We start from the raw sequence: 25,932 nt of genomic DNA on the forward strand, positions 1-25,932 counted from the left end.
TGTTATGGTACCAGCTCCCTGCTGCTATCTCTGGCCCGCATGCTGCTGCGGCATTGTCATTTCAGCTAAGGGTTGGCAAGCATGGAAAGCCTATTCTTCCCCTGAAAGGGCTTGTGTGTGTGCTAAGAGTTGGGGGATGAAGCCTAGGACCTTATCTGGGGGCCTCAAAGTGCTGCATGCTCTGCGTACTGGTCTCTGCCCAGATGTACCAAGGAGTGCAAGCTGCAAGCAAGCTGGTTGTGCCCTGAAGCTGGTGAGTGGCTGTGTGGCATGGAGCCAGCTCTGTGACAGGAGAGTGGCAAATTAGGTCACTGTCTTGTAAGATGTCTATAGGTGGCCTAAAATATACGGTTTCTAAAATGGGGACCAAATGGAGGTAGGACTGAATTTGGAAGGTGACTCTAAGGTCGTGCATGAAAAGAGCAGGAAGAGGTGCTTCTCGCCCATCAGGTTGGAATCCTTTCTGCACCAAAAGCTGACAGAAGGAAAAAACAGGAGAAATTTTTAAAGCTGTTTTTGGTATCTTCTGGGCTTTGTTTCCTACCACCATAGGTATGCTTCTGAATGTGCTGGTAGTGGATTGGCTGGGTGTGGTTTCGGTATCAGCCTACAAACGTCTCCCAGTGACACATAAAATGTCCTACTCTTTATTCGTCACTCTCCATTTTTTAAGGACTTGTCTTGGGATGAATACTCTTTGGGGTTTAGACTGACTTGCTCAGTGGTGAGGAGATGCCATTCACCACAGAAGAATTTCTCAACAACTAGGATCTCTCGTAGAAGCGAGCTGGGTTAATAATAGTTCAAGCTGAATATACCTCCTTGTGTTTGTAGTGGATGCAGTGTGCAGGAGCTGACAAGCACATATGATAGGAACAATGTTTTCCTTGAAAATATTATTAAATGCAGCCTAGACAACCGTGTTCTGGACACATCAATATCTGATCTGGGAGATGGTTCGGGTCTTTTAAAGTGATTCCTGATGTTGCAGACCCCTCTGCTGAGAGTCTTAGCGGCATTGCTTACATCTGCTACTCTTTCTTGCCTGGAGTCAGCTGCTGAACAACTGGTTTTAGGGTTGGGATGTGGGAAGAGGGGGATTTGGTTAGGAGAATGGATTGGACTGAAGAGATGTCAGACGTGAAAAGCTGGGGGACTTTCCAGGATGAACACACGTGACTGCTTTTCCTCCTCAGCTGTTCACAACACCCATGCTAATTTCAGTAGGTGGGGACTGGAAGGAGAATCCCAGGAGGATGGAAAGAGGAGTGTGGGGTTCTTATGATTTCTTTGAGATCTGTGCTTACTACTTACTCCTTATGAGAAAGCTGGGAGAGAAATTCCTTCTGTGGTCCCAGATACAGGACTTTTAAAGAGTGCAGCAACAAGAGAGGAGAACACATGAGAATGAGGGATTTTTTTTTTTTTTTAACAGCTCATTTGAGTCAATGTGACCCAAAACAGAAAGCTCTGGCTCTAATACAAAATGACTTATTCCCATGCTGCCAAAATGCACGTTTTTGCTGATGCTATGTACTGCTTCATGACTCTTTTAAGGCTGGAATGATAGTGAATTCTTTCCCATAGTATCTGATTGCTAGGGTTGCAGGCTGTTGGGTAGGTCTAACACACCATAAGCACAGGTGCTTAGGTAAATATTGCCTCTTCCTTCTCTGAATCAGTACCCATGCTGATCACTTTGTAAATTGGTGTGCTTTGATGAGAGAAGAGGGTGCAGTTTGCTATTTCGCAGTCATTCTGGAATATCTTTTCTTTCTGATTGTTTTGCTTTTATGGGATTCTGGCCCGTATTCTGCAAATAACCCTGCAATTTTAAATAGTTAAATATAGTTGGCCAAATTCTTCCCTTGGAGATACCCATGTAGTTCCCATGGCATTGCTGAGAACCCAGAACACATTTCTGAGGACAAGCTTAAGCCCGACAGAGCCATTTCACTCCAGGCATAACACTGTTCAAAGTCAATGGAAGCGTGATGTGAGCACATTGTCTTTATATTTTTACAAGTGCTTTTCTATATTCCTTTACTTCCAGGCTAGAGTCCAACAATACAAACGCCAGCCAGCAAGCTGCTGTTTTCTTATTAACACTTGTTATCAGCGGGCTGAGCATGCTTGGGGAGCAGAGCACAGTGACAGTGCCTTGTCACACTGGCAAGACAGGATCATGTTCAGGACTGCGTAAGGTGAAGAGCACACAAGGAAAACTGGCTTGGATTTTTAGAGATGTTAAGGCTGCCTTAGTTTGCTCTTCTGAAGGCTGGCTTATACTGTTCACTTCCACTATACTAGAAGGAAGCCCGAGTGGAGTGTCTTGTAAACATCTCCCTGCTCCCCACACAGCGGACTTTTTCTAACCAGCTAAAATTAGTTTCTTCCTAGGTAAGCTGGTGGCCCCATTCACTTGGCCTAAAGCAATGTTTTTCACAATGTTTAACACACGATTAGCAAGATTAACCTGGCAGAGGTTAAAAATTCCTCTCAGGAGACACACAGGATGGTGCTTTTCTGTTGTAGTTGGCCTGGGAGGCAGCTAGGCTGGGCCAAGCTGTCAGTGGTAACAGCTTGTGCCCTCCAAGTTCCACCTGCATTGCTGAATCCTCACTGGTTTCTCCTGCCTGATTGTGCTCAAGGCTTTTTGCATGGCTCTTTGTGCTGAGATGTGAGAGCTTTTTGTGGCCAATTGTAGGACAATTTGTGTTTCTCTCAGGACAAACTATGAAAAGCCTTTGGAAGGCTACCAGGATGGGAGCAATTTGGACTGCTGAGAGGAAGCAGTGGATAGCATCTAAGCTTTACTCACACCCGTGATAAAAATATGTCCGGACTTGGGTGTAGAGCTGTCTGTGTAGATGATGGGGACATCTCACGCTAAATCCTGGGTCAGAAGGAGTCCAGGCTGTGTGCATGCTTTCATTGCACAGCCTTCTTCACTCTACTTAGGCTGGGGCCTATCTTGGGCTGTTAGAGCAGTGTGAGATGAGTGAACCCAAGATAGGTCAGTGCAGTTGGGTATGTACAAAGTGTCTGGGCATGGGCAGCAAATCCTGTTCTTGGACATTAGAAAGTACTCTTGGCATATTCAGCTGTCTCCCCAGCTACTGGCAAGGTGACAGGAAAATTGGCTGGGCACATTTCCAACTGGCTTGGTGGCAACATTTACTTAAGACGAATATTCCCTGTCAGACTTATGTAGAAGCTAGAAATATCTATTTCCTGGTCTCTCCTTATATGCTCCTCATTGTTTTGCTGCCCACCTCTCACCAGCCCATTTTTTGTCCAATTAAGGCAACTGTTGGCTAAGGCGACTGCAACCCACGGTTACACAAGACACGTGAAGGCACCTTGCTCAGCATTCACATAGCAAAGGCATGTGCCTCATGTCCCGGCTTCCCTGTCCCACTGGGCTTGCTCTGGGTGGCTGAAGACTTACTGCCCTTCTTGGTGTGCGATTTGGGGTGGGGGAACCTTGGTCTTCCTGGGAGGCTGCTGTAGGAAGGGCTTTGGTCGCTGCGTTCTGGTAGTGTTGGACGTGGGATTAGGGGAAGGCAGTGAGGGTGGGCTCAGCAAAAAGGCCGTGGTGCTGCTGAGGATGACGCTCTCGAGCACTGCATCCTTGGAGTGCCTGTGCCCTGGTAGTGCTGCTGGTACGTGCTCTGTGCCACCCTCAGCTCCATGCCAAGAGCTGTTTTCTCCAGCAGAAGGAGCACCTGGGGTCACAGAAACACCCCTGGGTGCCAGCATGTGCCACAGGCAGCCTGCGGGGCTGCTCTGGAGGGAACCCAACGTGTCCTGCCACAGTTAATCCCCACAGCCCTTAATCTATTGGGGGTCACCCTTGGCTTTTCCTTCATATCGCTACTGTCCCCGAAGGAGGAGCTGGCCCCTTTGCTTTTGGGCATCTGGAGAAACATAAGGCAGTTGTGAATTCCGGGCTTGATGTTGCAGCACTGTCCTTGGAGAGCTCAGAAGGGCTGTCACTTAGGTCTGTGTTTGTGCTGGACCTTTTGTGTGGGCGTTTGCTTGGGAGAGCATGAGGAGCTGGGCGTGCTTGGATGCTAACAAGGAAAAAACAGTAAGCTGAATCTTACAGAACAGCTCAGCTTTTGAAGGTGCAGCTTTGCAATAGCCAAATCTTGCTTTACATGGCCCCATGGGTGTGTAGGTCACACTGCCTATCCAGAAAACACTGGAAAGAGAGCTAAAAGCCTGTGCTAATTATGGGGTTGATGCTGCAGGAGGATGCACTGAGGCTCCCTTCCTCCTGAGTCTTCAACTTTTTGATTTACCCACCTTGAGAGGGTTCTTAGTAAGGTGCAGATTCCTGCAGGATGACTGTCAGTCTTCTGGCAGTGGGTCTGCTAATCCTGTTCAGGATTAGTCCCTGGGCTCCAGGGACATGAGGATTATGGGCTGAACCCTCCTCCTGTAGCTGTTACGGAGGGAGGCAGGGTCCTGCTGAAGCAGTGGAGCTGTTATGCTTGTTCCATGCAATTTTCTTATTATTCAGCCTAAAGGCCTTCAGGAAAATGTCAGAGACATTCCAGTGACCTCCTTGCAGTACATCCCAGAGCTCTGCAATCTGATATTAATTACATCGAGTCTCCATATTAAAGCAGAGATTTGCCAAGTTACCATAGGGGTTTCAATGCTTGATTCACATTAATTTAAAGAGGAACTGGATATTCCCTCAAGCGGTGTTGGAAGTTTTAACCTCATAAAAGCAGAAAGATAGGAATTTTGCTGAATATGCCCTGCCTGGCCAGGGAACTATCTAGCGGTCACCAGCGTGAACCACAAAGAAGGGCAGTCCATGGTGCTTGTTTGTTTAGTCCTTTTTCTCTATTGCCCTCCCCACATTTGGGCTCAGCTCAGCTGCCTTTCTACAGAGACTGAAATTTTTGGCACCTCCATACCCAGGACCTGATTCTCTCACCTGGCTTAGGCCAGTGCCTCGTGCTGCTGTCTTACAACAATCCTCTTTTGCTGCCTCGATGTCCTGCTGGCTTGGTGAGCACATGCCATGTGGTTTGCCCATCAGCAGGCAAGAGTGTCCTGGAGGGCTGTGGCCATTGCCTTTATTCCCAAGCAGCACAGTGTTGGTGGCAATCCCAAGCAGTGCTAAACTCCATTTCACTTATATCTACAAAAGCTGATGCGGTCAAAAAAAACTGTTCTGACAGCAGCATTTAATAACCTTGCTGTCTGCAAAACCCCGGGTCCCCATACTTGCTGACAACAGATGTTTTTTTTAGAAAGCTGATTATTTTTTTTTCTGTCTTAGAACTAGATTTGCAACCTAACCATCTACTGAGTACCTGTATACACAGACGTCTACAAAAGACAGTGAGGGAGAGACCGAAGGGGAGGGGTGGTGTGTGCTCAAACAGCCCAACAGTAAAAGGCAGCAGCTTTTGTGCGTCTCAGCCTACTGAAGTCTGTGTGTGCTTAACTCCTCCACCCTGCATGTAAGGAAGAAGGCAGTGAAGGGAGGCCAAGCCAGACATCTCTCCTCCATCAGCAACTCTATTTTCTGTGCTGTGGGAGGGAGATGTGACTGAGGATGTGCTACAGGTTGCGGTGTGAGGAGCTGTGCCTTGTGCCAAGTCCAACAGGCTATTCATCTTCCCTGTGCCTTGCTCTGTCCTTACAATATTCCCAACCCCTGCCATGCTTATGCCAGTGAGGAGAGTGCAAATAGTCAGCAGTGAGGGTGGTTTCAGGATGGGATGTGAGCTCTGAGGTCTCTTTAGCCCTTGGGGTCACTCACGAGGATCACTGTGCATCAGGGCCAGTTGCCTGGCTGATAATGAGATCTGAATCTGGTTCTTCCCCTCTGATTTTAGGGAACTTAGGGCAGGGAGGAATTTTGGCTCTCCCTGTCTTGTTTTACTTCTCTTTTCTGTTTAGGCTGAATATAGCCATCCTCATTCCTGCCTGAACAGATTAGGTGCTGTCACTGCACAGTTGCATCCCACCCTGGAGGTGGCTGCGTTTTGGTGATTCATACTAGCCCAGAGGACTGCCTGCTTCTTCTTCCATCAATCTGATAGAAAGAGGCAGCTGAACTTGTTGTTCATACAATTACTAGGATGCCTGTCACAGCCTGCATGGCAGAAAGCTGTATTTGTAATTAATATCTGTACCTATGGCCCAGCACTTAGTCATCTTTCATTATTGTATGGGGATTCTCTCTTCCCCAGCGTTGATGGCGGGGCCTTTCCTTGGTCTTGTGGCTATCACTGTCCTTATAGCTTATAGGCTCGGGCAGCAGTGTTTTGGGTGTGCTGTACTGCAAGGAAGGCATGGTGGTGGTCCTCCTGAGCTGATTGTCGGGTAGAGGCAGGCACGGTGTGGGTTGGTACAGGGCCACTTTTCAGCTCAGTCGTGGTTCTCCTGTGTGTGACCGCTGCCCAGGGCTCACGAGGTTCTTGCCATCATATCAGGGAGCTCTGTCCTTGGGGTCAGGAGGGGATAGACTCTCCTCAGCTGAGTTGGTTGTTGGTTTAGGCCTGGTGAGCAGTGTGTCATCACTTTCCCATTCAGCACACGTCTCTGTGTTGCTTTGCCTCTTTTCCCATTTTTTTCTGTGGTCGCCGCAGAAATTGTTTGCTCCTTGTGCCAGGCTTTGGCTTGGGCTGAGGGAAGCGCTTTCTGTGGGCTTACAAATAGTGTTTAGGTCATGCATTATTCACTGCCCTGGGATTTCAGGGGAGCTCAGCACTGTGGAGACAAGCAGGAGTGAAGCTCTTAAACCAGAGCTGGGCAAGTCCCTGGTCAGGGCAGTGGTGGAGGGGACGTGAGACCTTTGGAGCAAATCTTCCATGGATTACCTCGATGTGGTGGTTTTACCGTACTGGGCAGCTAAACCCCACAACCGCTCTCTCACTCCCCCTCCTTTAGATGAGGAGGGGGAGAAGTAAAGCAAAGAACAACTCACGGGTTGAGATAAGGATAGTTTAATTAAAGGGAAATAATTATAATAATTAAATAAAGACTACCATGAACTAACAATTTAACTAAGGGGAAAATAAAAAGGGAAAGGGGAAAGGGAGGGGAAAAAAGGAAAATAAAAAGAAGGGAAGAAAACAAACAAACAAAATAAATGAAGGCTATATGGAAGTGCAGAGGAAAGAAATTACTCTCTACTTCCCACAAATGAGCGATGATTGACCACGTCCTTGAAGCAAAGCCTCAACGCACGCAGCCGGTGTTCGAGAGGAGGACCGACGTCTTCCAAACGAGAGCCCACCCCTCCCCTCTTCTTCCTGTTTCCACCTTTTATTGCTGAGTGTGACATCACATGGTATGGAATATCCCTTTGGTTGGTTTAGGCCAGCTGCCCTAGTGATGTTTCTCTCCTCACCTTTTGCCCACCCCCTAAGAGGGTTAGAGAAAGGCCTAATACTGTGCCACTGCTGCTCAGCAGCAGACACAACACTGGTGTGATAACACTGCTGTTCCAGCTACAACTGCAGAGTACGGCACTGTATGGGCTGCTGCTGGGAAAGTTAACATTCCAGCCAGACCCAATACACTCGAGTAAAGCATTTGTGGGTTAGTCCAGTCAGAATCACTCCAAAGCTAAAGACTCCTGGCAATAAGCGGGGGACGGCATTTACATCACCTGGGGACTAGAGAGAGGAGAAAAAGGAAGGAGAGCCCAACTTTCTGCATGGCAGGGTGGCAGGTTTACAGCAGGCCTGCAAGAAGCCACTTCTGGCAGGTCTCTGACGTGCCACTGTTCTCACCCGATCCCCGTGTGCTTGTTTTCCCATCTCCCTCTCCTCTCCACTTAAGACTGCCGGCCCAAAGCACTCAGTCTGTCTTCCTGGGTGTTTTGAAAACACTTAATACGTACTTGGTGCTGAGTAAATTGCTGCTGCTGCTGTTGTTATTATTGCATTAATTAGCTCAGGGCCCTTTTGCATGCACAAGACCGGATCATTATAACAATTTGTTTATAGCACAGCAGCACAATAATCCGGGGCTCTCCAGCAAAGCTGGAGGTGACCGACAGGGACAGGGCTGGCTGCAGCAAGCGCTCCTTCCCCCTCAGCTGGTGTGGGGTGGCCGATGGTGGGAGCTCCCAGTCTGCTCCTGCATGTGATAATCCCTTCTGCCTCATCCACCCCCAGAGCTGGGCATCCTCCATCTGCCCGGGCATCCAGCTGTCATGGTACAGGGTCTTGTTTCTGCTGCCTCCTGCGGTGCCATGGTGGCAGTGATGCTGCAGCCCCAGGTGTCTCCTTGCTGCAGCTTCCAGTTCAGCCGAGGTGGTGAGGGCCTAATCGTGCTTTTCTGCAGTCAGACAGCAATGACATTGATAACTGCTTTGTTTGGAATTCTTGGAGGACTCCTGGTTGGATCTGGCAGTTTTTTTCCACTTTTGTTGCAGATGGCAGTGGTGAAGTAGACCAAAGCAAAGCCAGCAGTGACCTCAGGTCCTTTGGTGGAACTTCCCACTGGCAATATTCTTTGGTGTTGGCTGGTGGTGTGTTGTCTATTCCTTCTCCCCACCACCTCCTTCCACAGCTGGCTAAGCAGACAGGATGTGTTGAGGGAATGCACAGTTTGTTCTGAAGGGCTGATACAACTTGCCTGAGATGACACATTAGAGTCAGGAGTAAAACCAGACTTCTGCTGCCCAGTCGTGTGTTTTAACCGCTCAGTCTTGCTCCCCAGGATGCTTGGATCCTGTAGGAAGCAAGGCAGATGGAGCCAGGCGGCGGGTCCAGCTCCAGCTGGCTGCCAGGGAAAGGGCGAAGCAGCAGCACCACTGACCTTGCTGATTTATTCATTAGACAGTGCTTAGAAGAAGGGGAGGATTGATTTGTCTGTCAAATGCAACACCAAGCCATGCGGCCTGCAAGAGGAGGACTAATTGTGCCGCTGACACAGAGGCCAGTACCGACTCGCACAGTCAAGCACCTTTTTATTATGTTTTCCTGCTCGTCAGCCCTTCTTCTTTTCATCTATCCTATTATCCTGGGCAACGTATTGATGTGAAACTAAATTGAAGTGGTTATTTTGCCTGTGAAAAAGAGGAAAAAAGCCTATACTGAGTGGGGTGAGACGTTGGATCAGTGTCTGTTACTGCTGTTGGGGGCCAGTTTGAGGCCACCTGCCCATACAAGCCATGGCAGCACCGCGAGGGTAGCAAAATGCCTTCAAGAGGCTGAGTCCCTTGTTCAAAAGCATTTTGCAAACCCTTAGGAAAAGTGTCCCAAAGCACTCAGGATGATGTAGGTTCACGATTCTTAATACAAAGGATTCCTGAAAGCACCAAACTGCCTGCATGCCTTTGAAATCACTGCCAGAGCAGCTATTTTATTCTATGAGAAAGGAGACTTTCTGTAAGTGTGGTGCGATCGCTCTGAGGCTGCAATTCCTGAAGACAAGCAAGGGATGAATTTAAATTGGCCGCTTCACGTGTAGGTAGTGGTGCTGCTGGGGTGGCTCTGCAGGCAGCACAGTGGGCTCTGCATGGTTTCTGAGCTGCGCAGGCACTGTCAAATCCAAATAGCAGGGTGGTGAGCACACACATGCCTGGCTGGACTGCAGCACGGAGCAGACGTGAGCTCATGGCCCGTGATCCATCATGCAGATATGCTCCAAGTTCATGTCCTCGGTGTGAAATGCTCGGTGTTCTCCCAGGGCTTTGTCTGCAGCCCCTGCCAGTTGGCAGGAGGAGCTGTTGGTGCTCCCACCAGACCCTCAGGATGTCAGTGCAGTGCTGTTGTCTCAACAGTCTGGTGGTGCTGGTCTGTGCTGAGTGTCCCCACTCTATGGGGCCAAATACCTGCCTCTGCTCCCCTGGACTAAATGCAGAGCGAGCTGCTCTTGGTCCTCAGCTTTTCAAGGGTGCTCTCATGGCGTGCCTCAAACTTTTATTTGTCTTCTCTGGCAGCTTCACCTACCCTCTAGCAGAAGACTGTGGTCTGTTCCCCATGGAGCTGATGAGGTTTCAGTTCACGTGGGATACCTTGGGAGAGCTCAGACTTTGTCTCGTCCTGGGTGGCTCCTGCTAAAGGCTCTTAATCTGGGCCTGGCTGGCAATCTTTAGGGGTCACTACAGTCACTTGAAAGATTTCCAATGCCTGCAATGGGTGCTGAGTCAAGCCCGCACCGAGGACACGGAGAAGAATTCCTTGTCCTTACTAATTTGGTTCCTGCATTCTCCCCCACTGTTCTGCTAAATGGACCTCAACCCTGATCTTGAAGCGAGCACTTTGCAGAAATTCACACCCCTACGGGATGAGAATAGCTCCTCCATTTACTTGCAGTGTCTCCTTTCTTTGCAATTTCTGCTGCTCCCCCGTAGTTTTTGGAGGCCGTTTATCCTGTAGTTGCAGAGTGTGCCTCCCCTGCTGTAGCTCCTTGCTGTCATCGGGCTGTTAAACATGATTCCATCTTGTGTTGCAAAAATAACCAGCTTTTAATTATGTAGAGGAAAGGTGTTTGTAAAAGCCCTTCAAAGCCCACTGTCTCTGAGTCCTGTTGCAAAGCAAAGGCGGTGTGAGCCTGGCAGTGTGCGTGCTCACAGTGAGCTGTTCCTTTAAGCCATGTATTACACCCTCCACCAGCATTTAGTCATGAACGAAAATGCCAGCTGAGAGATTCCTGGGCTGTTCTGAAAGCAAAGAGGGATTAATTTGAGCAAGAACTGAATGCCTTCCTCCCGGCTCCTTTCATCCCCACGGAGATAAATTAGGGATACTCTCAGCATGAAGGCTCCACAGTTGGAAAGCCAACTGTTCTGCAGAGATTTTGGAAAACGTGGCTTTGGCAGAGAGGGCATCAGTGGAAGTAGCCAACAGCCTCCCAAAGGGTAAACCCCACCCTGGGTCAGAGAGAGACTGCTTGCAGTTTGACTCAGTGTTTTCTGTCTTGCTGCGGTGCTTTTAGGATATTACAGGGACTAATGAATCAAGGGACTCCACCTACCCATTCTTAAGACTTCCTTTTTGCTATGATACCCCTGTGAAACAATAAGAGCAAAGGCCTGTGAGAGATCCCTTAATGCCTCCTTGATATTACCTTCAATTTACAGAGTCACTAAATAGGATGCCTGCTAACAGATGCTTTTTTCTTGTGCCTTTTATTTTCAGCTGTGCCCTGCTTCCTTCTCCTTTATAGTTCTTTATAGTTCCTACCCAAAGCATCTCTAAGAGATTGCTCTGCATTTGTCTAACACCTGCCAGTCCCCTGGGGCTTTGGGAGAGGCAGTGTACTCTGCCGTGGGACCCTGTCCCTATCCTGTGTCCCAGAATGTATGTTCCACTGGGCTGAGATACTGAATTATTGTACTTTTTTTTTAGTTCTCCTAAATATTCTGCCTCTCCCTGGGGGCCTCAGATAGGACCCCTGTGGGTGTGCTGTAATGTGAATAACAGATGAATGTTTAAGAGCAATTACTGCCTGTTTCTTATAGATGAGAGACCCTTGTGACCCAAGCTCGTCAGATAACATGGGGCAGGTATAGCGGCAGATGCAGGCTCTCCAGTTGCTATGTTGCATGCATTAGGCTATATCACACTTTCTTTTGGGGTGGTTGGGGGGGTGGGGGCACTCCTAGGCTTGGTTACTTGCCTGGATTTCTGGGGGGGGGACACCTGCTCTAATGGGAAATCATGCAAGATTCTGTGTTTTCCTAATTCTCTGTGCCTGCGCTGTGATGAATTTGGAAAAGCTACAGAAATAAATCTTTCTTACTAACACCTTGGTGAGGCTGGAGTGAGAGAGCCTGGGAGTGGGTAAACCTCGGTAACAGGCCTGGCAAAGAACAAGTGGATGAGCTTTTGGCCAGAAGGGTCAGGGGAAAGGCCAAATGGAGGTAGGATGGCGAGGGACAGAGAAAGGAATGTGCAGATTTCCCTCCCAGCTCTGCTCCTGCCTCGAAAAGCAAACGTTGGTAAGTGTTTGCAACCTGCCTTGCCTCAGGGTCCTGTTGGTGAGATAAGAGGAGTGGTCCTGAGCTACCGCATGGATGCATTTGTGCAGGAAGGAACAGGTACCTGCGTGGTGGTGTGGTCTGCTGGGTGAAAGAAGGGCAAAGCCCTCTGTGGGCATGGACTGTACCAGCCAGCAACCTGCTGTGTTCAGCTCTGCAAGTCTTCCTGCCTCAAGAGAGGCCCATTATGAAACCCTTGTCTACCACCCTGAGGACAAGAGGGCCCCGGAGGTGAGACAGCGGAGCTGTGCTGTAGGTCTGTGCTGGCAGTCCCTGTGCTGGCAGTCCCTGTGCTAGCAGTGCATTTACATACTGTGCGCTGCCGCCGGCCTTCCTGCGAGCCTGGGGATCAGGCAGAGCAGCGAGGCGTTCAGCTGCTGCGCCGGGACTCGAATCCTTTACAAGTCAGTTCATCTCTTGATCTTGAAAAGACAAAAGTAATGAACCTCTTGAAAGCAGGTTGCTGTTTGTCCTGCTGTACTACCGCATTGTTTGGACATCAGTTAGAGGAGGCTGGAGTCAAAGCAGAAACCTGTTGAATGAATAAATCGGCTTAGAGGGCTTTGTAGCGATTTATTCTGCTCTTTGGTCCTTTGGGCTTGTGTGCAGCTCATAAACGAGCTTATTATTCTATCATGATTCATAGCTTTGTAGCAGGAGCAGAGGGTATATGCGCCGCCTGGGAAGACAGAGGCTGGAGACGGAGTATGTGAAGTGGAGATCAGGCAGAGGGCACGCAGGAACATGGAAGATGAGGGAGAAGCAGAGGCAGCTCCTGCAGTCAGCAAGGAAGCAGCAGGGCTGGTGGATCGCTGCGTGCACGATGCAGGAGATGACCCCTTGAGATCAAGGCTTAATAGTGTCGCTACTCCTTGGCATTCATCTTAGAGCTTAGAGATCTCCCCGTGTCAGGAGGGTGCTTTAGAGATCTCTTCCTGATAGAAAGCTTTGTGGTGTGCTCCACACAGGCCACCTTGAGGGAGACTTCAGCTCTCCCTTCCCAATCCTGGGGCTTCTCTATTCTACTTCCCACTTTGTATCCCCCATCCCAGCTGCCTTCCCCGTTGGTGGCAGGGTTTTGGGGTGTATTGCCTTAGCAAAACACCAAGGCAACTTACAAGCCCCTCCTGTTTCCCTTGGTGACGTGTTGTCCTACTTGCAGTGTCGCACAGCTGGTTTGTGCGTGGTGGGGGCTCTCTGTCACTGGAGATTAATGCTGCAAGCAGCAGGCGGCTGGAGATGGGGCTTCAGGATGTCCTAGCCCATCCTCCGTGTGCCTGATCAAATCTGTCAGTCAGTTTCCCTGGCAAGGGAGCGACAGCCCAAGCCAGGCTGCTTGGCCAGATGCTGTGGTATGTTTGGTGTTTCAGAGCTGTCAAGGACAAAAGGAGAAGCTCCAGCCTTCAGCACCTCCCTTCACTCTCCCTGCGTGAGGCTGAGTCGCACCTGAAGGGGATGGTGTGTGGCTCCGGGTGCAGGGAAGGAGCGGGTGTGCATTGTCTTCCGTAACCAGTCAGTATGTGTTGCCCATAGGTACACCCTGTGCTCTGTCATACCCTGTATTTTCCCAGAGACTCCCTCAAAAAGGGCTTCTTGGCAGAGCCTGACAGCTGCTGGTGCAGGGCTTGGGAGGCCTCCTTCTGCACATCTTTCTGGCATTGCAGTGGGACTCTATTCCTTTCTTTTGGTTGAATACAGGAATTTTTGTGCTGAAGTGATGCATCCACAGTGACAGAGGGCACAGGGAAGTGATGGAACAGTCATTCCCATAGTGCTCCCAGAGGTGCTGTCCTGTAATCCCTCCATACATTTTGCGTGCAAGATTTAGACTCTGGAGGTGTGATTTTGTTCTCTGCCTGTGTACGTCACTGAAGTTTGGGTTGATCCCATCCAAGCTAAGGAATGCAAATAAACCTTGAGCACAGTTGTGTGCAGCAGTGATGGGGTCGCAGCTGGGCGGCACGCAGTCAGCACACTGGGGGAGAGCAAGAACTCAGCCTGCCGTAGGTCACCCACCTTCTGGCCATGCCTTCTCCTTCTGGTTGTAAAACGAGCTTGGGATGACTGTTCTCCTGTTCTCTTGGGTGTTTAAGGTAATGGAGGTAAATGTAGAACTCCAAGCCTAGATGGGAACCCTTTTTGAAACGTACGAGGAGGCAAATTGAACAATTTGTGAGCCCGTGGCTCTTTGTGCAGTGTGATGGCTGGCAGGCACAGCGGAAAGACCTGGGAGGGTTGTGCAGGTAGTGTAGAGATGCGGGTGAATTTATGCTTCGTTTGCCTTAGCTGTAGAAGAGCAACCATGCTATGTGAGATCCACTGCCCATCGGGTCAGGATTTCTTTCTCCTGCAGTGGCAAATGGTGAATCCCTGAGGAAGAATGTTAGAGGCAGGGTGAGCATGTTGTGGCACCTCCTTCATGTGTTCTCTCTGCCTCCAGAGATTTTTTACTTCTTTAACCAGACAGAATTTCGTTGTATTTCTCAGCTCTAGATGGAGTTTCCTTCCTTGCCTTCTTCAGCTTATGAGAACTGATAGCATCCAGCACCCTGCAGCAAGGAGTTCCACCACTCACATCTTGTTGGTGTCTAAAACACACGGCTGCCTGTTGGCTTCATTCGTACGATAAGCCTAGTAAATCGAGGAGCTGGAGGTCCCTGGGCAGATATTACTGATGCCTCTGAAAAGTGGGTTTTGGTGGAAGTGTGAGTCAGCACAATGTTGCCTGTAGCTTTGAAATGTCTTCACGACTCTTGTCACAAACATTTCTTTTTACAAGGCTCTGGTTTGCATCTGCCTGTGCTCCAGGACGCTGGGAGTTTGTTGAGGATGGATCTGCACATGGGCATCTCTGCAAATTGCCTGGGAAACGGTAAGGCTAGGAAAGAGAACTGGTTTCTTTTTCTCATTCATGTAGGGTCACAGTTGCATGCAACTGTGTGTTTGACAGGCTCCCTTCACCAGGTACTGAGGATAGTTTGCTCTATTTTGCTGGAAAGAAATGTAAATAAAGGTTCTGCTGATACCAGAGGAGCGCTCAGCAGGCTCATCACTCCCTACAGCACTAACATCCAAGCTGAAAAGACTGCGTTTATGTTCAAAGAGGTAGGAGAAATATGGGATGAGGCAGCTTATACGTGTAGTGATTCTAGGAGTATGTTCAGCGAGAACTGACTTGGTTTCTCCTCACATGTGCAAGCCATGAGACAGCTTTCAGAAAGAGTTGGGAGCAAGAGGCCTCCATCAGAGGGATGAGCCCAATCCGGGGTGCACACAGCTTGATGTCACTTTGTCAGAGCTGCACCTGCTTGTGCCAGCTCTGAGGGTGGCCGAGGGCCAGGCAGCGCTTTGTTAATCAGATGGGAGATATGGAAGTGAGTTTGATTAAAGCTGAGAGCCAACATGTGGGGGAACAGTGGGAGGAACCACTCTGAGCCAGTGAAGGAGAAATCTGCTGGAAAAAAAAATGATGGGAAAGGATTTCTGCTGTTTGGATGGATGAAAGTAATAGGAAAAGAAAAGCTCAGAGAAGGCTGTGGGTCTTTGGGAGATGTGATGGGTAGCGACAGCAGTGGGCAAACAGCCAAATTCTCGTCATCACATTTCAGATCTACTATGGGGAAACGCTGCAGCAACTTTTGAGAAGAATGGCAACGCTAAAACCCAAAGACTTTTCCTAGCAGTGTGCCCCTCTGCTTAGCAGGACATGCAGCATAAATGAGGGGTCTGATTCTGGGACTTGCAGGCTGTGTTCTCTTGTATGCCAGAGATCCTCCTGACCTAAGAGTGGAGGATTTGGCCCTGTGCTGTGCAGTGCTCTCTGAAAGGCTTGTATGTTTGTAGGATGTTTGAGCAGCGCCTGGTGGGCTTTGCTGTACTCCATCACCAGTTTTCTCTTGGCTTCACTGTAGTTTTCTAAAAGGAAAACATCTTTTTAAGAGATTCTTGGCTGTGGCGTTGACCCCCAAAACTAATATGTTCCCTCTGGTTGCTGAGATTGCTGTAAGCTGGTAGATGAACAGTGGGTAAGGGAGGAAGCTCTGAATGGACTGAGAACAGTCACCTAACCCTCCCGTCCTCAGGATGTGACTCATTAAAGCCATGAGGCTTGGGTAAGAGAAAATTCAGGGATGGGGATGGGGAAAATGCAAACTGCATCAGAGGCTTGAGCAAACCATTTGAGACCTGGTATGATTGAGTCACACTGCAGGGAGGTAAGAGTCTGTCACACGTGCCCACTGTAGAGAGTATGCACAAACCGCAACAGCTGGCTGCAGCATATGGAGCATCCAGAAGGGAACAAAGCTGAAATAATTCCCTTTCCTCTGCTCTCTGCTTATTCCAGCCCTGACTCAGGAGAGCACTGGGGGGACAGTTCTCATCTTTTGGCCTGTACTTCAGGTCCCACCGATTTCCACGATATATCGAGTTTTGATTTCACTATTGACTTAACGAGTTTTCTGTACAGGCACTTGTGCCTGAGTGCTTTTAGGGTACCGCATCCCTTAATCACAGACCCCAGGAAGGCTCTGTCTCCACAGCAACTGGTACTGTCTCCTCGGTGGAGCTCAGAAAGGGTCCAGCATGCAGGCATCCACCCTTGGTCCTGGACAGGAGAGGGTCTGTAGATGTGTCTTCATGAAGCAGGCAGTGAAGAAACACAGGATGAAGATGTCTTGTCACGGTTGGCTAATGGGCCACTTCTCGGGTGAAGGCATTTTTACTTTCCTTTGGAATTGATCCAGTTTTTGGTTTTAAAATCAAATGTCTTCCCTCATCTGCATGCTACACATGTGGGAATAGCTGCCCAGGAAATGGAGGCGATAGGCTTCTTGAGCCTTCAGAGAATCAGAGCTTTTCTGTTCTTAAATGCTTTTCCCCCATCTCCATCAGGAGATGCAGGGGCTGAAGGGCACAAGTGGATAATTGCATCCCACAGCAGTGCAGTGACAGCAGAAAGGAGTTGTGGTGTAAGCAACTGATACATACGTGTGTGTGTGTAAAAATGAGAACGCAGCATAAGCGATCTCACCTATCCCTTCTGGCTTTAATACCCGAGAGGGTGATTATCAGCTGCTCTTACACAGCAATGCAATGGTGGGATTGGGCTGTGCCTGTTAGCAACCTGTAACAGAAGAGGAATTCACAGGAAAGCTGCTTGCTTTTTGTTTAAAATCATTCTCTGTGTGTGCACCTAAGTGTGTGTATGGGTTGTGCACTTGCCTCAGCATTTTTGGGTGGGCTGTGAAGCAAATTTCCCAAGCAGTCTGCACCTCCTGCTATGCAAAAGCTGGCCAGAACATTTGTTAGGTTAGTAAAATGCATCTTTTGGTACCCTTTAAGTAACTGCCTCATCTTACATAAAAAGGTCTGTTTGTGATTTGTAAGACTCTGTCAATCTGTTGGCTCCTCTGATATCCTAAGCCTATTAGTTCTCCACCCATCCACAAAATTTTCCAGGAGAAAACAGGAGACAAAAACTGAATCTCTAATAGAAGAGACAAAAGAAACCAACAAGCAGGAACCAAAATAATCAACTAAAAAATAAATAAATAAAAAGAAAAAACACTAAAACAAAACCTAGCCCAAAGGTTCTGGGCTCTGTTTTGGATGCAACAAGACAGGCTACAAAAATACAGCAGTGCTTCCCCTGCACCTCCCTTTTAAACAGAGCACACCTAATCTCTATCAAGCTCCCCTGAGGATGGACGGGGATTGTACCCTGTAAGCAGCTTGTGAGCCCACAGGCAGCCCTCCCTGGAGAAGCAGCCTGAAATGAGTTGGAGCAGCCGTACTGCATGGTCATTTAGAGCTGGTGAGTGCTGCTGTTTGGGCTCCTGTGACCGTAGCCCCTAGCTCTCTCTGTGCTGTTGTTGAGCAAAGGCCAAAAGATGCAAGAAGAAACAGAAGCAGAGACAGGAAGGAATTTTTCAGCAGACCTCATCACTGGCGTTACATCTTTCTCAGCTCACAGGCAAAAGCATAGCCTTGCTATTACCTGCTGTTCTCAGAGGTGCATTTTGGTCTTGTTCAAATAGTCATTCTGCAGCATTTTTTAATATGGTCTTCATAAGTCTTTAATGCTAACATAAAAAAGATAATGAAAACAGGCAAACAGACAAATCACATTGCCTAGTGCTCTGCTTCATCACTGATAAAGCAGCCCCCCTCCCCAACCCCTGCAAGATTTTGACTTTGCACACTGCTGGTCACTTGAAGTTTAATTTATGAAAAGGAGAAAAAATAAGTTGCTATCACAGCACCCAAGCGTAGAAAGAAAGGAAAAGCCTCTGTGCATTCTGCATGGGGCTGTGCAAGCAGGTCATAATGTGATTTCTTTCGTTACAGCCCTAAACCTGCCTTCCAGTTTGATTGCAGAGCTCAGAAATATTTTTGCATTTGATAATGTCTCTGTTTGGCTCAGCCACAACTTCCTGCTTTGTGCCGCTTTCCTTCTGCGGTGTTTTTGGGGCTGGGTAGTGGAACTCTGTCCCTGTCAATGCTGTTTGCATTGTCCCTGTTGATAATTACCTGTATCACAGTAGTTATTAGAGGCCCCAACTGTTAGGGACTCGGTGCGTGTACGAGGCAATCTCTGCCTGAGGAGCTTAAGGTCTAAATAGGCAAGGCAGATAGAGGAAGTGTTATCAGTCTTATTTTTACAGAGAGCTTAAATGACCTGCCGAAGGTCACCCAGGGAGTCTGCGGTGAAATCATGACTGGAATACAGATCTTCCATGTTTTATTCAAGCATCTAACCCAGGTTCCTGGCTGAGGCACTGGTTTGCGAGGATGCTCTGTGTGTGTATGTCAGGGAGCAATTCTGGGTCGTGCAGTGGATTTGCATGTGCCCTACTGCTCCTGGCACATCCCTGAGGAGCTTTGGGTGCTGTAGCAAATGTATGGGTAGCAAGCAGCAGCTGCACACACACGAGATGCGTGCTCACCTGGAATGCACATCTCAGCGTAGTTCAAGGACAGAGCCCTCAACAAGGTGGCAGGAGTTATTCGCCTTCTTACTGAAGCTTTCACTGTTTCTGACTATGCTACGAGAACGTCAGTGCTTGAGAAATGTAAGGGAGGGTGGTTGAGCTAAACACAGCAAAAACCTTTCTGGTTTTGGGGCTGATGAGTGCAGTCCTGTGGCTGCTGTGCCTAGTTGGATGGGTCTCAATCTTCAGAAGCCACTAAGAACCTTGAACTGCACGAAAGCCAGCACTTCAAAATGTTGTCACAAAATACACACTTAAAATAAAAAAGGTTGTGAGGTAGCATCCACCAAGAAAAGCAACTGCCCTGCGGAGCTTCCTTCTGCTAGAATCATTGGTGAAGGACTGGAGAAAAATGGTAATCCTTCCTCTAATTCCCTTTTGTAAGGTGAGGAAGTTCCCTGGGCTGCCCCCTGCTATACCCAAGGGTGAGGAAATGGCTTCTCCTGTGCTGGTTGATCAGTGCCACGCAGAGGTCTTCTGTCTTTGTGTTTGGCTGTAGGAATGCCTTACAATAGTTTTGATTGTAATTTCCTGGAAACTAGGTACAGGTGGAAGTAATTTTATTTTATATTTTTTACAGAATTAGAGCAACCACCTTTCTTAGCTGATTGTTTTAGAGGACATTTTAAACTATTGTTTTCCTTAGCATTTCTAGTCTACATTTCCATTGCCCTCAAGTACAAAATTCAATTTTCTTAAGAGTCAATTTTTATCTAAAATATAATACTTATTAGCAGTTTCAATGCATTTCAATGTGTCTTTGTTTTGTAAAATTATTTCATAAAACTCTTTACATGTATAATTGAAATTGACTTTAATTTGAAACTCAGCCTTAACAGAGTCAATATTTCTGCAGTGTGTCTCAGCTTGTTTCTCAAGGAAAATATTAGTCCTTTTTTGCCTGTAAAAGGAAGGAAGGGACGTGAGGTATTCCATGAGTTAGGAGGATGAAGACCTAAAATTTAAATAAGTTTGGCCAGGTTTGACTATAAGGCTGTTGAAGCCTGCATTCAACACGCACATTATCAAGTCTCTCATTATATGCTGTTGTCAGGGTACCGTTCAACGAAGCTTGTTGAGAAATTTTAGCCTTTGAGTAATGATCATGGCTTCCTGAGAAGTCAACAGTTTTGTGGTGAGTTGTTTTCTCAGTGGCTGAATTGGATTAAGGCAGTTTAGTTAATTGTAATGTGAAGCCAGATATTTGAGAGCTAATGCATTTTGCTGAATGCAATTCCCCCCCACCTTTTTTTTTTCCTGAACACTGTTCCTAGATTAAAGTTGCATTTATAGCCAAATGATTTCGTCTTCAACTCTTTTGTAACTTTTCAAATAATGTGTTTTGCTATTATTTTAATTTTAAAACTTCATCCCCCCCAAAAAAAAAGCTTACTGTGGAAGGACCATAAGTGGCTTGGAGTTCTGAAAGTGCCTCCCAGTGTTGGTTTGCCTGAAAGAGCTTAAAAATTGCTGCCGAACAATCCAATCCTCCTCCCCTACACTGAAGTCTCTTCGAGTAGTCTAGGAGTATTTCAAAAAAAGAAGCCTTTTCAAATGTAGTCTGTGGAAATGCCCCGTGGGAATGCTGAGAGATAAGGCAAAAAGATTTCCAACTTTGGAATGCAGCCGTCTTGATCAAAGGACGGTATATCCAGAAATATACTTGCTCTATGAGATATTCTTGTATTCCATTAGCCATGGGAAACAAAACTCCACATACAAATGCATATAGACATTACCAATTGCAAGTGGGGATGCTTTGCCAATATTTAAATAATTTCATTACAGTAAATCTTTAACTTTTGACAGTGTTCCAAATAAAATTTTCAGTGCTGCTTTCAAAGTAATCAAGACAACAATGGGTTGTTTCCTTTTTCAGCTTTGTAGTTACAAATGATTATTGGAAATATTTTGATGTTTCCAAAGTTTGTAGCATCCGAGACAGCAAATAAAATTGTCCTTCTCCAGAATGTCTTTATTTCCTGTACTGAAGAAGAAGGTAATATGTTTTTGTCAATAAGCTAAGATTTTTGCCTTATGAAGATGCAGTGTTTTAGCTATGGGTTAATCTCGTAGAAACAAGGTTATTTAATTTGTTGCTGCATTCAAGAGATCCATGCAAACAACTCTGAGTAGCGCTGTTGTGTGCCTTTGTGGTTTCACAGAAGCTACTTTGCTCCTTTCTGCATTTCCAGCCAATAACCCTTTTCAGGTATGTTGTTCTTCAAAGCTGTTCTGCAGTAACCTTATGATGTTTTGTTCTCATGCTGTCTTGCTCATGGTGGACTGTCAGATGCAACTGAGAAACGTTTTCTGCAAAACCTGTTGTGAGTCTTCTGGCAATTATAGCTACCTTCAATGATTCACGCGAAATCACTTACACTCGTTTTAGAAAACACTAAATCTCCAGGAGATATCTTGAGCTATTGCTAAAAAACCTGCCGCTGCCTTCAAGGTTGTTACCTGACTAGGAAAACAAAAATAAGTAAAATCTTTGACTCATTTTTGATTACAGATCTCATTCTAGTTAGTGGGCCCACAACCCGCAGATGCTGGGATTTACAGGGACAGAAATTAGGCCATGATAAATGTAGGGGGGAGAATCATTATTAGAAATTGACAGGCTCAGAAAATACAATATTCTAGGTGAACTTTTCTTTTAAAAGTAGCTGTAGGCAGCCCACTTGCCTTTGGATCCTAGTGGTGGTTGAGGCCCTGCCTATATAACATTTCTAAAAACAGTTAGGGCACACTGGTCCTGAAGATGCTGTATAAATGTGAACTACTGCTGCTTGAGACCACTTACCCAACACTCGATCTCAAATAACAAGACAGTCTGGGGAAATGAAGCAGCCTTTCCAAGACAGGCTGAGTCACCCCGGACTGCCTCTGAAGGAGTGAGTATGTGAAGTACCTTTCTCAGTCAGCTCCAGCCCTTCAACTCTTACTCATTGATTTTCTCCATTCTCAAGCTGCTGCCTCACTGCAGAATCAGAGTGAAAGGCCTTGCTTGCTTTTAAGAAAGTCTTCCTCCACCTCTTTTGTCCCCTGAACTCTTGTCCTTTTCTCATCTTAAATTGTAAGGGGGCTCTTTTTTTCTGCTGTGCTGCTGGCAGCTCTCCTCTTGCAGCCCCTCGGCTGCTGGGGTATCCTACACTCAGAAAATCAAGGGCTCTACTGGCAAGGCCTGCCACCGCATTTCAAGCTCCTATTTTGCATCTGGTAGCATTGCATAGGTGTAATGAAGTGAAATAATACCCTCATTCTGCAGGTGTTTGCTTTTCATATCACCGTAGCGAACTCCCGCCGAGCTGTTCTTCATTGCCTTTCTTGATATGAACTGGGTTGCAAAAATACCACCCAGCTCTGGGGTAAAATCAAGCAGAGCTACCCTCACCCCCTCATTTCTGGCCTGCAACCTGTTGCAAGCTTGGTACAATATTTAACAAAAAATTGTCTATGCATTTCCAATGAGAAGAAGAGAAAACTTGAAAAGTCTAGGCTTGTTCAGGTTGAACACTTGACTGAAACAATTTTTTTTCTGGTATTTTATTTGAATCAATCTTTTACTTCGTGTAGTTAAAAGTGAATAAAAAAGGATGTCGTCTAACAGCAAGGATCGAGGGCTACCCTTTGCTTCGGGGTTAGCTGGAAGGAGTGAGAACGTGCCCAGTGGTGTCTGTGTGCTTCTACAGTATTGGAAAAATGGATTAAATGTGCACCAGAGCTGATTTCCAAGTTTTTTTGTAATCCAGGCAACATATCTGTATGTCCAAATGTGTCACAATTTAAAAAAAAAAAAACAAAAACAAAAACCAAAAACCAACTAGGTAAAGAAGTTAGCCTTTGGAAATCTCCTGAGGGAAATAGTTTAAATCCTGTTGTTTGTTTTTTTTTTTTGAATCTAGAGTGAACTGGTAAGACTGCTGGTAAAATTCAGAATTGGGTGCCATTCAGTCACGTAAAGTTCAAATGATTTTCTGAGAGAATCAGTCACTCGGGCACACCTGAGTAAGAAATACTGCTCAGGTACACACCAATCCTTCAACTCTGTGTCACAAGGCAGGCTCCTGGGGGCTTTTGCTCATTTGTGCCGTGGAAGTGCTGGAAACCTGCGGCTTCCCCTGGATTCTGCAGGTCTGGAATGAGGTCCCCAGCGAGCAGACAAAAGAGGACAAGGGTAGTGGAAACCTTTTCCATCCTGGCCTTGCCTGAGGCACTTTTTCTGGTGCGTGCAGGTGTCAGTCACATTTCTGTGTTGGTGGTGCTTAAAATGGAGGCCCAGGCCCAGAGCAGCTGCTGCTTCTGCACGTCAGAAGGCAGCCCAAGTGCCTGCCTCGGGTCCCTCACCCTCACAAGGACTGCGAGTTTACCAAACTCATCTCACAACAGAAGGATGATGAACAGCCGCAGCCTGCCCTGACTGCTGGGCTACGTGCAATGAAAAGCAGAGACGCGACCTCCTCCCAGAGCAGGGGCTGCCCCTGGGCACCCGCTGCAATGCTGAGAGGGAACAAGAGGATGACTTTCTTGCTGATGAAATGCAGCTTTGCTCAAGGGACCATATTATTGCTGTTATTTATTATTTATGCACTGCTGAAGGTGTGTATGATGCTTTATAGTGCAATAAAAGAAATGACCGGTGTCCAGTCCCTCCGGATGCTGCGCCACTGCCGAAGTGTTGCAAGGGGGCAACTGATGGAGCCGGTTCTCCCTCTGCCACGATGCCGAGGTTCATTAGCGGTTCATTAGTGTTGCAGGATGTCCTCCTCAGACCACGAAGCAGGCTTGGCTGGGGGTGTTAGAGGAGCTTTGTCACTGTTTTGCACAATTGTGTAGCGGTAGTGTTCACAAGGGCATGTGCCCTGTTTGATATGCATTCAGAGTCTGGCAGCAGTGGGAATGAGTGAACAATAAAAGTGCTGCTGTCACAGACCCAGTTTTTTTTTATTTTTTTTTTTATTTTTACAGATTCTCAGCCATCTGGTGCCTCACCAGCTGCTCTCAGTGCAGCATGAAACTTATCTCAATTCAGGAACCCAGCCCCTGAGGAGGGTCAGGGTGGTGGAGGTGAAGGAGCGTAACTGACCTCGTGTGCGCGATCTGTAGGACAGACCCAGACCAGATGCCAAACTCCAGAGAGGCAGCAAGTACAGAGAGAGAACAGGTGAAAGAACTGGAGATCAAACACATGGCCAGCCTCTTGTTAACCATCTTAGGAAATGCTGGCTGTGGAGGTATGCTGGCTGGGGGCAGTGGGGCCTGGGTAGACCCCAGGAGATGGCCATGCCAGAGATCTGACACCTCCTTTAGCTAATAGTAGGTTGACAGAAGCAAAGGAAAGGCGTTCCCCCCAAGGACAAGGGAGACTTTGTGAGGTTGGAGCTCCCTTGCTGATGTGCTGCAGCCAGCCCCATTTGCTGCGAGGCCAGTTTTGATGGGCAAAGGAATGGAGCCTGGTGGCAATGTAACTCTGGGTGATGGGGAGAGAGAAGCAAGTCCTGCCTTGGGGAAGCTCAGCAGCTACCAGCAGGCAGGGGAGCAGAGAAAGGCAACTGTTGGAAATCTGCAGGGCTAGGGAGTCCAAGAAGCCTGAGTGACGAGAAGGGGGCATGTATTACTCACTGTCTTCGAGGCATCTAGTTGAGCATTTCCTAATTTCACTAAATCTGATTTTTATAATCCCCTTGGGATCCAGGCAGCTGACCTGGATGCTCTTCAAGCCTACCCCTTGATCTCTCCCATGCCTGCTCTACAGAAATGGGTGATGCTGGATCAGGTGAGGGAGGAAAGGGCAGGTTGGCCACGTGAGCTGAGGGGGAGTGATCGGGTCCCCTCTGCTGTGTGTGCGCCACTTCAGACCACTCAGAGCACCCTCCTCCTGCTTTTATGCATTTTCCAATTAAATTTTCTCCACGAGGAGGAGAGAGGCACTCGGAATCCATTAGCATTTGTAATTATGCAAACGCTTCGGGGAGTTGACTGCCCATCCTTACATATAATTAATGTTTCTGGTTGTGAATGGAGGGTTTGCTATTTTTTCCCCTCTTTTTGTGCTGAAACAGGGCGGGGTAGAGGTGCAGAGGGGTGACGTTCTGTATTGAATTTGCATAATCAGGAGGCCTGATTGGGTATGCATGAGGATAGGGGCCGAGGGGCACCTTCTCCAGTGCACACTCTGTTAAGCTGGTGGGAAATCTCGGGAGGGAGATGCAGAATGCAAAGCGAGGGCGAGTGCAGCACAGTGACTGCAGGCAGTGAGAGACTCGGGTTTAGGAAGCAGGACCTGGGGAAAGGAGGAGGCTTGGGCTGACACAGATGTGTGCAGGTGTCCTATGCCTGGCCATGCTTAGCCCATCCTTTTATTTTGCTTGCTTGCTAGAAATGACATAGGGAGTCTGTAAATGGGTTACATCCCTGGCTTTCATCTCAGGGGCCACAACTGCAGGCTCCAAGGTGCGTGTCAAGCAGGTAACACCACAGATACTGGATACCCTAAGCATGGCTTTGGCAGGTGGTCCAGATACTCCAGACTCGTTTCTCCTTAGTCTCCATCTCAAATTTACCTGGAATCTTTTTCCCATGCCCCTGGATGTAGGCAGCCCATCACTGGCCTCCAGCCTTCCTTGAGAACTATTGCGCTCTGCTACTCCTCCACAGGAGGAGGCTTATACCTCTTGGCTTTGACTGATCCAGGATGTATGGAAACATACCTAGTGAAGAGGGATCTACAGGAGTGGGCAAAAGATCCTAGAGAAAAATAAAATGGAAAAGTGGAATGGGTTTCTTGTGACGTCTCTCATTTTGGTCACCACGGGCAGGGCATGAGTTTTCTTTCCTCAGTGGTGTAGCTGAGAAGGACGCGGACAAACCCTGATTGTCCTGCAGCAGCTCAGCAAAGGCTTCCAGAGTACACAGGGAGAAAATTGGCTTTGTTTCCCAGCCTGTTATCCCCAGAGCTTGTAGAAA

General features: G+C 47.7%; 1 long non-coding RNA gene across 3 annotated transcripts in view; it reads left to right on the forward strand.

Moving 5' to 3' along the window:
- The window catches only part of LOC119718092 (uncharacterized), a 30,429-nt gene extending 4,844 nt beyond the window's left edge, over nucleotides 1-25,585 (forward strand). For 2 of the 3 annotated variants that reach the window (XR_011812024.1, XR_005268725.2), the window contains exons 3-4: nucleotides 14,751-14,843; nucleotides 15,580-20,198. This is a non-coding gene — a long non-coding RNA (uncharacterized lncRNA). Of the gene's footprint in view, nucleotides 1-14,750; nucleotides 14,844-15,579; nucleotides 20,199-23,934 lie in introns of those variants that run through there. The other variant, XR_005268726.2, reaches the window with a different exon arrangement.
- The last annotated feature ends 347 nt before the right edge of the window (nucleotides 25,586-25,932 follow it).

The sequence above is a fragment of the Anas platyrhynchos genome, chromosome 11 (assembly GCF_047663525.1).
Source record: "Anas platyrhynchos isolate ZD024472 breed Pekin duck chromosome 11, IASCAAS_PekinDuck_T2T, whole genome shotgun sequence".
In the NCBI taxonomy this organism is placed as follows: Eukaryota; Metazoa; Chordata; class Aves; order Anseriformes; family Anatidae; genus Anas; species Anas platyrhynchos.